Here is an 11,656-nt window from a genome sequence, read left to right as displayed (position 1 = left end):
CAAATGAGGGAGATAGAAGAAAAACTGGGAAAAGAAAGGAGAGAGACGCAGGAAAAACATGAAAATGAAGTCAGCAACTTAGTGAAGGAGATTCAAAAAGTGCTGAAGACAATAGCATGCTAAAAACCAGCTTAGGTCAAATGGATGAAACAGTTCAAAAAGTTATTGAGGAGAAGAATGCTTTAAAAAGCAGAACTGGCCAGATGGAAAAAAGATGTAAGAAAGGTCTCTGAGGAAAACAAATCCTTCAGACAAAGAATAGAACTCAGGGAGATTGCTGAATTTACAAGAATCAGGACTCAATACTTCAAAACCAAAAGAATGAAAAATAAGAAGAAAATGTGCAACATCTCATTGAAAAAACAACTGATATGGAAAACAGATTTAGGAAAGATAATTAAAAATTATTAGAATACCTGAAAGTCATGATCAGGAAAAGAGCCTTGACATCCATCATTTTCAAAGAATTACTACAAGAAAATTGCCCTGATATCCTAGAAGCAGAGGGCAAAATAGAAATGGAGAGAATCCACCAATCTCCCCAAGAAAGAGATCCAAAAAAACCAACCCCCAGGAATATTATAGACAAGTTCCAGAACTCCCAAGTCAAAGCAAAAATATTACAAGCAGCCAGAAGGACACAATTCAAATATCATGGAGCAGTCAGGATCACACAGGATCACTTAGCAGCAACTACAGTGGAAGCTCGCAGGGCTTGGAATACAATATACCGGAAGGCAAAAGAGCTTAGAATGCACCCAAGAATGAACTACCCAGTAAGGCTGAATGTCCTCTTCCAGGGAAAAAGATGGACTTTCAATGAACCAGGGGAATTTCAAATGTTCCTGTTGGAATAGCCAGAGCTGAACAGAAGGTTTGATCTTCAGATACAGGACTCAGGTGAAGCATGGAGATTGGAGGAGAAGGGGAAAATATGAGGGATTTAATGATGATGAACTACATGTATTCCTGTATAGAAAAATGACACTGATAATACTCAAATGAACCTTCTTAATTAACAGAGCAGGTAGAAGGAGCTTTTATAGATGAAGCACAGGAGAAAGCTGAATTTGAAGATAAAATTTGGTGTAAAAATGGAGTCAGTAGGAAAAAAAAGGAAATGTAATGGGAGAAAGAAAAAGGAGAGGGGGAATAGGCCAAGATATTTCATATAATAAGATTTTTCTTTATTACAATGAGCTATTGAAATGATATGGAAGGGGGGAAGGCAAGGGGGAATGAGGGAATCTTCACTCTCATCAGAGGTGGCTAGGAGAAGAAACAGTATATATACTCAATGAGGTATAGACATCTAGAGTAAGAAGGAGGGTGGGGGGACAGGGGGAAGGGGTGGGGATGTGAATGAAGGAGGAGAGGATGGATCATGGGGGAGAGTGGTCAGATATAACGCATTTTCTTTTTTACTTCTTGCAAGGGGCTGGGATTAGAAGGCCTGTCCAGGACCATAGGGCCGGGTGGATGCTGGGCCTAAGTGGTGGTATATGGGCTTGGAGCCTCTTGGCCCCAGGGCTGGGGATCTGTGTGCTGCACCACTCAGCTACTCTACAGCAGAGTCAGTGAAAGGAGAGAGAAAATATAATGCATGGTAGTGGAGAAATACAAAAGGAGGGAGCTGCGATCAGCAATGGCAACAGTGGAAAAATATGGAAGTAACTTTTGTGATGGACTTATCATAAAGAATGTGATCCACCCACGACAGAGTTGGTGGTGTTGCAACAAAGACTGAAGTAATTTATTATTATTATTATTATTATTATTATTATTATTATTATTTTGGGGGGGTACAGAGCAAATGGGGCTGGGTGGCCTGCCTGGTGCCACATAGCAGGGTCATCGTTGGGTGTCTGAGGCTGGATTTGGACCTAGGTTCTCCTGGCTCAAGGGCCAGTGCTCTGTCTGCCACCCGACTGCCCCTACTATTATTACTATTTTATTTTATTTTGGGTCTTTTTTTTCTTTTTTTTTTTTTTGGTTTTTGCAGGGCAGTGGGGTTGGGGTGTCTTGCATATCACACAGCTGGGTGATTGTCGGGTGTCTGGGACTGGATTTGGGCTTTGGTGGGCTCCAGGGCTGGTGCTCTGTGTTGTGCCACCTGGCCATACCTACAATTATTATTTTTTTTTCCAAAAAGCCCCTGCTTTATTTCAGGATGACAATCCTTTCCCCCCATCAGATTTTTCCTGATCCTGCCCCAGAGCCAAGGCTTGGGCTCCTCCCTAGCTGAGGTGTCACCAGGAGCTGAAGTCCCCAAAGCCCCAACTGGGTTTCTTTTTGGCAGCTGTGGCAACACTGGTCGAGGTTGGCTCCTCTGCAGTGTGTTTTGTGGCTTCCGGGGAGATGTATTTGCCCACTCCCTGATGGTAGGCCTGAGGCCCTGAACTCTTGGGTTTTATTCCACTCTCCTTGGCCTTGGCTTTGGGGGCCTCCTGCTCCTGTTTGATCTTCTTCCACACCTCAGCCACCTGAGCATCTGCCTCTTCATATGGATCCACAAAGACTGTGGCTGACTCGATTCGAATCTCTTCTTTGGGCTGGTCAGTTTTGGGGTCACTCTCCACATTCTCCAAGGCTGTGAGGGTGTCAAAGCCACCAACAACTTTTCCAAAGATAGTGTGCTTCTTATCCAGGTAAGCGCATGACTGAAAAGTGATAAAAAATTGGGACTTGTTGCTGTTGGGCCCTGAGTTGGCCATGCTGAGGATGCCTCGGCCTGTGTGGGACAGGTTGGGCCAGAACTGTCTTTGAAGGGTTTCCCCCAATAGGACTCGCCCCCTGTCCCTGTGCCAGTTGGATCCCCACCCTGGATCACAAAGTTCCGAATTGACCTGTGGAAGATGGTCCCATTGTAGTAATCCTTCTTGCAGAGTTTGATGAAGTTTTCACAGATTTTTGGAGTCATGTCACAGTGCAGCTCTAGGTTGAGATCTCCCTTGTTTGTGTGCAGCTGGACATACCCCTTCTTCTTCACAAACTGATACCGGACAACATCATCATCATCAATGGCAGCTGCTTCATGGGTTGTTTCGGGCACCATGGCTGTGGATGTGAAGGAGGCACTGACTTTCCCAGTTGAGTAATGAGCCGCGTTTAACTTGTCCACCTTCTTCTCTGGGGCCCTCATCGTGGCAGCCAGGATCTCGTCCCCTTTGAAATTTTTGTAAAGCTCCTGCAGGGTCTCTCGAGTCTCGGCATTGGTGTTTTTCAGATGATAGGTGGGATCCTGCCGCGCTTTCTCTTCATTTGGGTCCAGGACCCGGAGGTTGTTCTTAACGTGGTAGAAGTTGGCCACATTAAACTTGTCCAGGTTCGTGGGATCCTGAAGCGTCAGGATGTCCTGGCGGGAAAAGGGCTGGTCCGTCAGCAGGTCTTTGAAGTTCTTGGTCTTGATGTTCAGCTGCTCAGGCCTCATAAGCGTACACGTTGCTGGTTGACTTGATTGCCACAATGTGGGAGTTGTTGGTGAAAACCGTGAACGGCACCAGACAATGATATTTACCTTCGTTATTCTTGGAGAAGTTCAGCTTGATCAGAGACTTGGCATCCAGCTTCTCTCCACTGCTGGGGTTGGTCCCATACTTCTTGATCCAAGGCACAATATTCAGTAAAGTCAAAGACGACTCCATCAGAGGTGCACACCGGGTACTCAAAGGGCTGCAGCGACAGGCTGCAGTGATGGAAAGGCAAACGCCAGAAGTTTGCTTGTGGGAGATCCGGCTTCTTGCCCCTGTAGAAGTGCATGTACTCCGCACAGGTGATGTACCTGGGGGAGCGGGGAGTCAGCTGGGCGGGGCCAGGCCCAGGTGCCCCCCGGCCCGGCCCACTGCACCTGCCCGGCCTCAGGAGGACCCCGGGCTGCGTGACGTGGGAGGGGGGGGTCTCCCTCCCTGACCTGTGACCCTGGGCCGCCCCCCTCCCCCAGGCCTCACATCTTGTCCTTCTAGTGCTGCCGCTTGCCCATGGCGGAGGCAGGGTCGGGGCTGGGGTCTGCCGGGTCCAGGCTCCTAACGGGTCTCCATAACTACAATTATTACTATTATTTTTATATTTAAATTTAAATTTTTTTCTCTCCCCTTTACTTTATCGCTCAAATGAGTCTATATTTTTTGGGGGGAGGGAGTATTAATAAGAGTACTTAAACAAGAATATTTTATTAATGTATAAAAACATTTGTACAGAATGAGAATGAATAAATTTTTTTTAGATTTTTTTTTCAAGGCAATGGGATTAAGTGGCTTGCCCAAGGCCACATGGCTAGGTAATTATTAAGTGTCTTAGGTCGGATTTGAACCCAGGTACTACTGACTCCAAGGCCAGTGCTCTATTCACTGTGCCACCTAGCCGCTCTGAGAATAAATACTAAATTTTAAAAAACAAAACAAAACACAGTGCTCCATCAGCCAGCACCACATCATTCATATGTAGAACCACTGATGACAGCAAATGGAGAAATTTTGAGTGGACAAGTTCACTTACCTTGGCAGCATCCTTTCCAAGGAGGCACATGTTGACAATGAGGTTGACACATTGCCACAGCTAGCTCAGTATTTCGGAGGCTCTGAAAGAAGGTATAGAAGAGTTATTAGATTGACTATCAAACTGAAAGTGAGAATTAATTGCTGTATGCTTGTGAACCCTGGTCTACCAGGGCCCCATCAGGAAACGAATTGCTTCCATTTAAATTGTCTTAGGAAGATTCTGAAGATCACCTGGCAGGAGAAGATAGCAGACACTGAGGTCCTTTCTCAAGCTAAACTGCCTAGCATTCCAATATTACTACAAATGGATTAGCCATGCTGTTACAATGCCATATGTACACTTGCTAAAAAAAAACCCAACTATTTTATGGAGAACTTACACAGGACAAGAGCTCACAAGGGGGCCAGGAGAAGTGATATTGCCACACCCCAAGGGTCTCATTGAAGAACTTTAGAATTGATTGTACAGCATGGGAGACATTGGCACAGGATGGCCCAGCCTGGTGGGCCCTCACCAGTTGAGGGTACTGTGCTCAATGGAGGAAGGCAGAATTGAAACAGCTTAAAGGAAACGTGACATCTGTAAGTTTAGAGTAAGCATCCCAGGTGTTCACAAGGACCATTTGTGTCCGACCTGCCGTAGAATATTCTAACTTCACATCGATCTGATCAGTTGGACACACTGTACTTTGTCTCAAACAGTGATGTCATTTTAGTCTTCTTCAATAACGAAGGTCAAGAACCAGCTATCTTCAATTTTTTTTAATTTTTGCAAGACAATGGGGTTAAGTGGCTTGCCCAAGGACACAGGGCTAGGTAATTATTAAGTGTCTGAGGCCGGATTTGAACTCAGGTACTCCTGACTCCAAGGCCAGTGCTCTATCCACTGTGCCACCTAGCCGCCCCATCTTCAATTTTTTAAAGTTGTCTTATGTATGATGATTTTTTTTCTCTCTCTAAAGTATTTTTCTTCTATTTGGATTTGATTCTTCTTTCACAGCCTATATTAGATTGCCTTCTTTCAGGGGAGGGGTGAGGGGAGGAAGAGGGAGAAAAAATGTAAAACTCAAAACCTTGCAAAGATAATTGGTGAAAGCTACCTTTGCATGTTGTGGAAAAACAAATAAATAAAAATCTTTTTAAAAAAGAACCAGGGTAGCTACTAGTTAGAAACTCAAAGTTTTAATAAAATAGGACTCAAAATAAGAGATATTTAGGTTTACCTGGGTATTTTAAAAGTTATAAATGAAGGATTATTTTATTTTATTTAGTTTTTTTTGCAAAGCAATGGGGTTTAAGTGACTTGCCCAAGGTCACACAGCTAAGTAATTATTAAGTATTTGAGTCTGAATTTAAACTCAGGTCCTCCTGACTCCAGGGTAGGTGCTCTATCCTCAGTGCTACCCAGCTGCCCCAAGGATTATTTTATATAAAATGTTTTGTTGGAATTTGGATGCAAATTAGATAAGAAACTTAAATACATTTTTAAAATCACATTTTAAATTTTGGAAGAAATGTTTTATTCTTCCCCATGTTAGCAACAAACAATGAATGAATGAATGAAGAAAAACTAAATCTCTTATGTATTGCTTATTGTAACTAAAGCTTTTTGGCTGACATGAATTTCACAAGATTGTTAAATGAAGTTAAAAGAAAATCTTGTAATCATAAAAAGGAATTTTAGAACTATATATATCTTTACTGTTCTGGGGAGTAAAGAGAAAAATCTTTGCATGAGAACTTCATTTAAGGATGTATTTCCTATATAGGTTAATTTGAAAATTTAATATGGGATTATCTCTAGAATTAAGGTAAAGACAAAAAATATTGGAGTAAATCTTTAGACATCAGTAAACATTGTTGTGATAAGAGTAATTTAATTAGTTACATTCTCTCTGTCTTAAACAGACCTTTCCCTTTGCAAACATCTTTTGGTTCAAGGAAGGTGATTCTTAGAAACTCTGTGGTAATTGGGATTTATTTGAATTTTTGAAACTTTTGGGAATCTATTTGTGATGCTTGGAGATAATTTTGTACCACTTGAATTTGATAAATTTCAATTTAAGATTTATTTTTGCTTTTAGGTTGAATAGGAAAGTTATCTGTCACTTTACAAGTTCCCAACTAATATACTTCATGATATTGTTTGTTACATCTGGAATTTTAAACACCTGTAGTACTTACTATATGTAAATTATTTGTAAGTCTCCTACAGATGTTCCTTAAAGTTCTTTTTAAAGGGTTCTGGAAGCAATGGTTTGTTGTTTGTCTCTTTGAATACTAACTGAATATATTAAAAGAGAAAATTGTTTTCTATCTGCAATTTGAGATTATTGTGTTTATACATCCCATATCTTTGTTGTTAGTTTTGAAGTAAAATCATCCATGCAACATGGTGAAAATGAATTGCAAATTTTTTGTGATAATCTTTTGCTATTTGAATATTTGATCCTTGTGAGCTGAACTCAAAGTTCTGATTATTTTGAATTTGCTTTTTAAGATCTTATGCAACAGTTTGATTGATAGTATTACTCTATGTCTGACCAGGTGTGATCAACAAAAGAAATTGGAGCGATGTTCTATTGATGCCTACAGGTGACAGGCTCATTGAGAAAGGCTGAGAAAAACGTATAGTAACACAAGACATACAAGTCAGGTCATCCTTGTTCACTTTAAGTGTCCTGGTGGAATAATGGAAACCCTGCAATGACTCTAAAATTGTGATGGTAATTAAAGTTAAGCACCTAAGTCAGACTGTAGGAATAGAAACAGGATATAGAGACACAAATGCCTAGGTGGAATGGATACAACATCCTGTTAAAAGCTTAAACAATAGTAATGTTATGTCTGTGCCCCAAGTCAACCAGTGACTCAGACAGTCCCTTTCCCTTTGGATGGGACTAAAAATGAACAGGGTATGAGGTCTATGGTTGCACTATAACAGAATACCTCCTGCCTTCTCCACAGTGACAGGGTGTGAATACTACCAGAGGGAGAATGGGAGACTTGTGTAGAGCTGTGGAAGGGGACTGAGGCCAAGTCAGGAAATTGCTCTGCCTTGAAGGTCCCCAGGGCAGACCTATGGTGGTGTTGCAGAGGCAGTCTTAAGACTACACTTCCCTCTGTTTGCATGAACTGATGCTGAGTGAGATGAGCAGAACCAGAAAAACACTGTACACCCTAACAGCAACATGGGGACGATGATCAACCTTGAAGGACTTGCTCATTCCATCAATGCAACAATCAGGGACAATTTTGGGCTGTCTGCAAAGGAGAGTGCCACCTGTATCCAGATAAAGAGCCCTGGAGTTTGAACAAAGTCCAAGGACTATTCCCTTTAATTTAGAAAAAAAAAGTGATCTCTTATTGTCTGATCTTGCTATCTCTTATACTTTATGTTTCTTCCTTAAGGATATAATTTCTCTCTCATCACACTCAGATTGGAATCATGTATACCATGGAAACAATGTAAAGACTGACAAATTGCCTTCTGTGGGGGTGGGGGTGGGGGGGAGGGAAGTAAGAATGAGGGAAAATTATAAAACTCAAAATAAATAAAATCTTTAATAAAAAAATAAAAAACTACACTTCCCTCAGATGGAAAAGACACCTGTGCACTGGTCCAGTTGGCCATTCCTTTTACCCTGGCATTTCAAACAGAAAGTAAGAACCAAATGACTGAATTAAGGAAGAATAGGAGTTTACCACACAGGTCTTAAAAATGTATCTGGATAGTATAGGGGTACTGAGAGGAGTACCAGAACTCTTTAAGGCTAGGAATAAGGTAGCCTCTGGATTTGAGTCATTACTATTTTGGTGACTATTAACAAAAATGTGGATTGGATTAATTATATTCATTATAACCAACAGGGGTTTATTAACTATACCAGTGATGCAGTTAAAGGAATAGCCAGTCAACTTGATGCCACAAGCAGAGTGGTGTGGGAGAATAGGATGGCACTGCACATAATGTTGGCAGAAAAGGGGGTGTCTGGCTCATGATAGGAGGTAGCTGTTGCACTTTCATCCCTAATAACACCACTCCAGATGGGACTATTACCAAAACCTTACAAGCTCTCACAGAAGAACTAGCAGAAAATTCAGGGATTGACAACCCTTTCACCTGATGGTTAGAGATGTGAAAAGGGATGGTGGTTTCTATCTTAACCTCCTTAAGTTAGTAGTGACTGGAATATTAATGGTGGTTGGATGCTGTATAATTCCTGTGTATGGGAACTAGTACAAAGGTTAATAGAAATTGCCAATACCAGGCAAATGCCTGTACAGTATAAATAGAATAACCTTTACTTACTTGATGAAATACAGAACAAGGGAAAATATCTATATGAGAAAGTGAAAAATTGTTGACTAAATTTAAGGAGTTGGAGAAGGATGTAGAAATGAAATTTTGGATGAAAGGAGGGAATGAAAAAAGTGATTAATTTTCGTTTCTACACTAGTTATGTGAGATGGTGAAAACCAGTTATAATAAAGTTAATGTATAACAGGGGAGTGAGAAATGTAATCAGAGGCAGAGATTCAGGAGGGGTAATTAGGGGTGCTCTGGATAGGCTACACCTCTGTAGTGCCCAGGATAGGGGGAACAAGGGGAGGGACTTGCATTTCTCCTCTTTGTTTCATTACTTCTCCACTTTGCCTATTTTTTAAAAAATTTGTAAGGCAATGGGGTTAATGACTTGCCCAAGGTCACATAGCTAGTGGTTATCATGTGTCTGAGTTTGAGGGGCGTCTAGGTGGCTCAGTGGATAGAGCACTGGCCCTGGAGTCAGGAGTACCTGAGTTCAAATCCAGCCTCAGACACTTAATAATTACCTAGCTGTGTGGCCTTGGGCAAGCCACTGAACCCCATTGCCTTACAAAAACCTAAAAAAGTATCTGAATCTGGATTTGGGGCCAGTGCTCCATCCACCACATCACCTAGCTGCCCCACTAATGGCTGTTCTGAATTCTTGGTAAAACTTTTTTTTTTAGTTTTTTGCTAGGCAGTGGGGTTAAGTGGCTTGCCCAAGGCCACACAGCTAGGTAATTATTAAGTGTCTGAGGCTGGATTTGAACCCAGGTACTCCTGACTCCAGGGCCAGTGCTCTATCCACTGGGCCACCTAGCTGCCCCTAAAGCACTTATTTCTTACAAAATGATTGAACTGGATGATTCTAAGAGCCCTTCTAGCTTATATCTGTGGTGCCCTTTGAGAGCTACCCCCATTGTTAATACTCTTCTACTCCAAATTACTTGTATTTCCCCCCACTACTTCTCTGTGGGGAATGCAATGTAATATCCTTGAGGGCCAGGGCTATTTAGTTGTTTGTTTTGCATTCCCAGAGCCTGGAGCACAGCCTCACTGCACAAATGCCTTTTGAATTGTTTTGAAATGGTCAGTTCCTAAAAGGATAGGATGGCTGATTTCAGTAGCCAATACAGATTTAGTTAACCTCTCACACCTTTCCCTCACCAAATCAACTGACAGGTTTATCAAGCTAGACTAAGTTGCAATCAGGATCTCTTTCTGCTGTTGAAAATACAAAGGAAGAGCCCTGAAGAAACCGTCAACATTCTGTCTGCCCAAGAATAAGACAACTGGCAAGAATCTGCAGGATATAACTAAATTAAAACCATACTTTTAAAATGAAATAACAATAAAGTGTCAATTATCCATAGTAGTGTTTTGAGGATTTACAAACCCTCCCTCAGAGATGGGGGAATTTCCAAGGCTTTACTTTTGCTAATGTCTGTACCTAAGGAGTGCTAACTTTGTGGAACTGAAACCCAAAGTTCATATATAAAAAAAGAATTTGAAATTGGTTTTCCATCTGGGCAAATGTATGATATTTAGGGAGAATACAAGCTTATTGGCATAATTGTGATTATACTTCTGTCTGGTTGAAAATGTGGATGGTTATCTTGTTCAGAAATTCAAGGGTTTTCAGTGGGTCCACAATCTGACCCCAATCTAATTTCACAGTTTCAGGTCAACACAAGCTCAAGACAGGAGGGTCTTACTATTCCTCAACCATGTGCCACTTATCTCCAGTTTGGCTGTTTGGCTCATGCTGTCTCCTTTCCTATGAAGGTTTCACTGTTCTTCTTGGCCTCTATCTATCCTAGTCATCCTTTGAGGCCCAGCTTCAATCTCCTATCCCACTTTTCTAAACTTTGGTAACATTTGCTTTCTCTTTCTCTCATATGATATTCTCTTGTTGTTTGTTATTTTCCCAATAAGACTGAACTTCATGACAAGAACTAAATCTATTAATTTATTATCAATTCAAGAACTACCAATTCATGGATAAACTTGTAGAAGGGGGGGAAGACTACTAGTGAGAAGACAGAGGACAAAGAGAAGCAGGGGTTAATTGACTGCTAGGTCAGAGAGGGGTCTGAACAAATATAAGAGGGGCAAGAATGCTCAAAGTTTGGGGAGCAGGAGTTCCCAGCTAACACCTCTTTCCTCCCACATCTATCTCCTCCCTCCAAGCTCCTGTGTTAGAGGAAATGTTCGATTACTTTCTTCCCACCCTGAATTAAGCCAAATGCAACCTTTATGGACAAGAGAATTAAGACCAGAGTCAAAGGTAATAGTAATATCTAACACTGGTATAGGGGCAACTTGGTGGCATGGTATATGTAGTGCCGAATCTGGAGTCAGGAAGAATCATCTTTCTGAATTCAAATCTGCCCTCCTGCCCTTACTAGCTGTGTGACTCTGGGTGCTTCAGTTTCATCTGTCAAATGAGCTGGAGAAGGAAATGGCAAACCATTGCAATATCACTATCAAGAAAACCTCAATGACTAAAAATCAATTACAATCATTAGCAGGCAAGTAGGTAGCCCAGCAGACAGTAAACTGGGCCTGAAGTCAGGAAGATCTGAGTTTCAATCTGACTTCAGACACTTTACTAGCAATGTGATCTTGGGCAAGTCACTTAACCCTGTTTGCCTCAATTTCTCAATTTGTAAACTGTGCTGGAGAAGGGAAATGGAAAACTACCCCTGTATCTCCTAAAAGGAGGACATGAAGAATTGAATATGACTGAAATGCATAGGCATGTTATCTCCTTTGGTTCTCACAGCAACCCTGGGACCAGATGTTATCATTACCTCTATTTCCTGATGATCACTTAACTAGTAAAGTATCTAAG

At 41.5% G+C, this 11,656-nt stretch overlaps 1 pseudogene; it reads right to left on the bottom strand.

The window, feature by feature from the left end:
- Nucleotides 1–2,213: 2,213 nt before the first annotated feature.
- On the bottom strand, nt 2,214–3,488 carry LOC141494692 (RING-type E3 ubiquitin-protein ligase PPIL2 pseudogene; annotated as a pseudogene).
- Nucleotides 3,489–11,656: the final 8,168 nt, after the last annotated feature.

The sequence above is a fragment of the Macrotis lagotis genome, chromosome 8 (assembly GCF_037893015.1).
Source record: "Macrotis lagotis isolate mMagLag1 chromosome 8, bilby.v1.9.chrom.fasta, whole genome shotgun sequence".
In the NCBI taxonomy this organism is placed as follows: domain Eukaryota; kingdom Metazoa; phylum Chordata; class Mammalia; order Peramelemorphia; family Peramelidae; genus Macrotis; species Macrotis lagotis.
The sequence above is the reverse complement of the archived record's forward strand: the minus strand, read 5'-3'. Positions and strand labels throughout refer to the sequence as shown.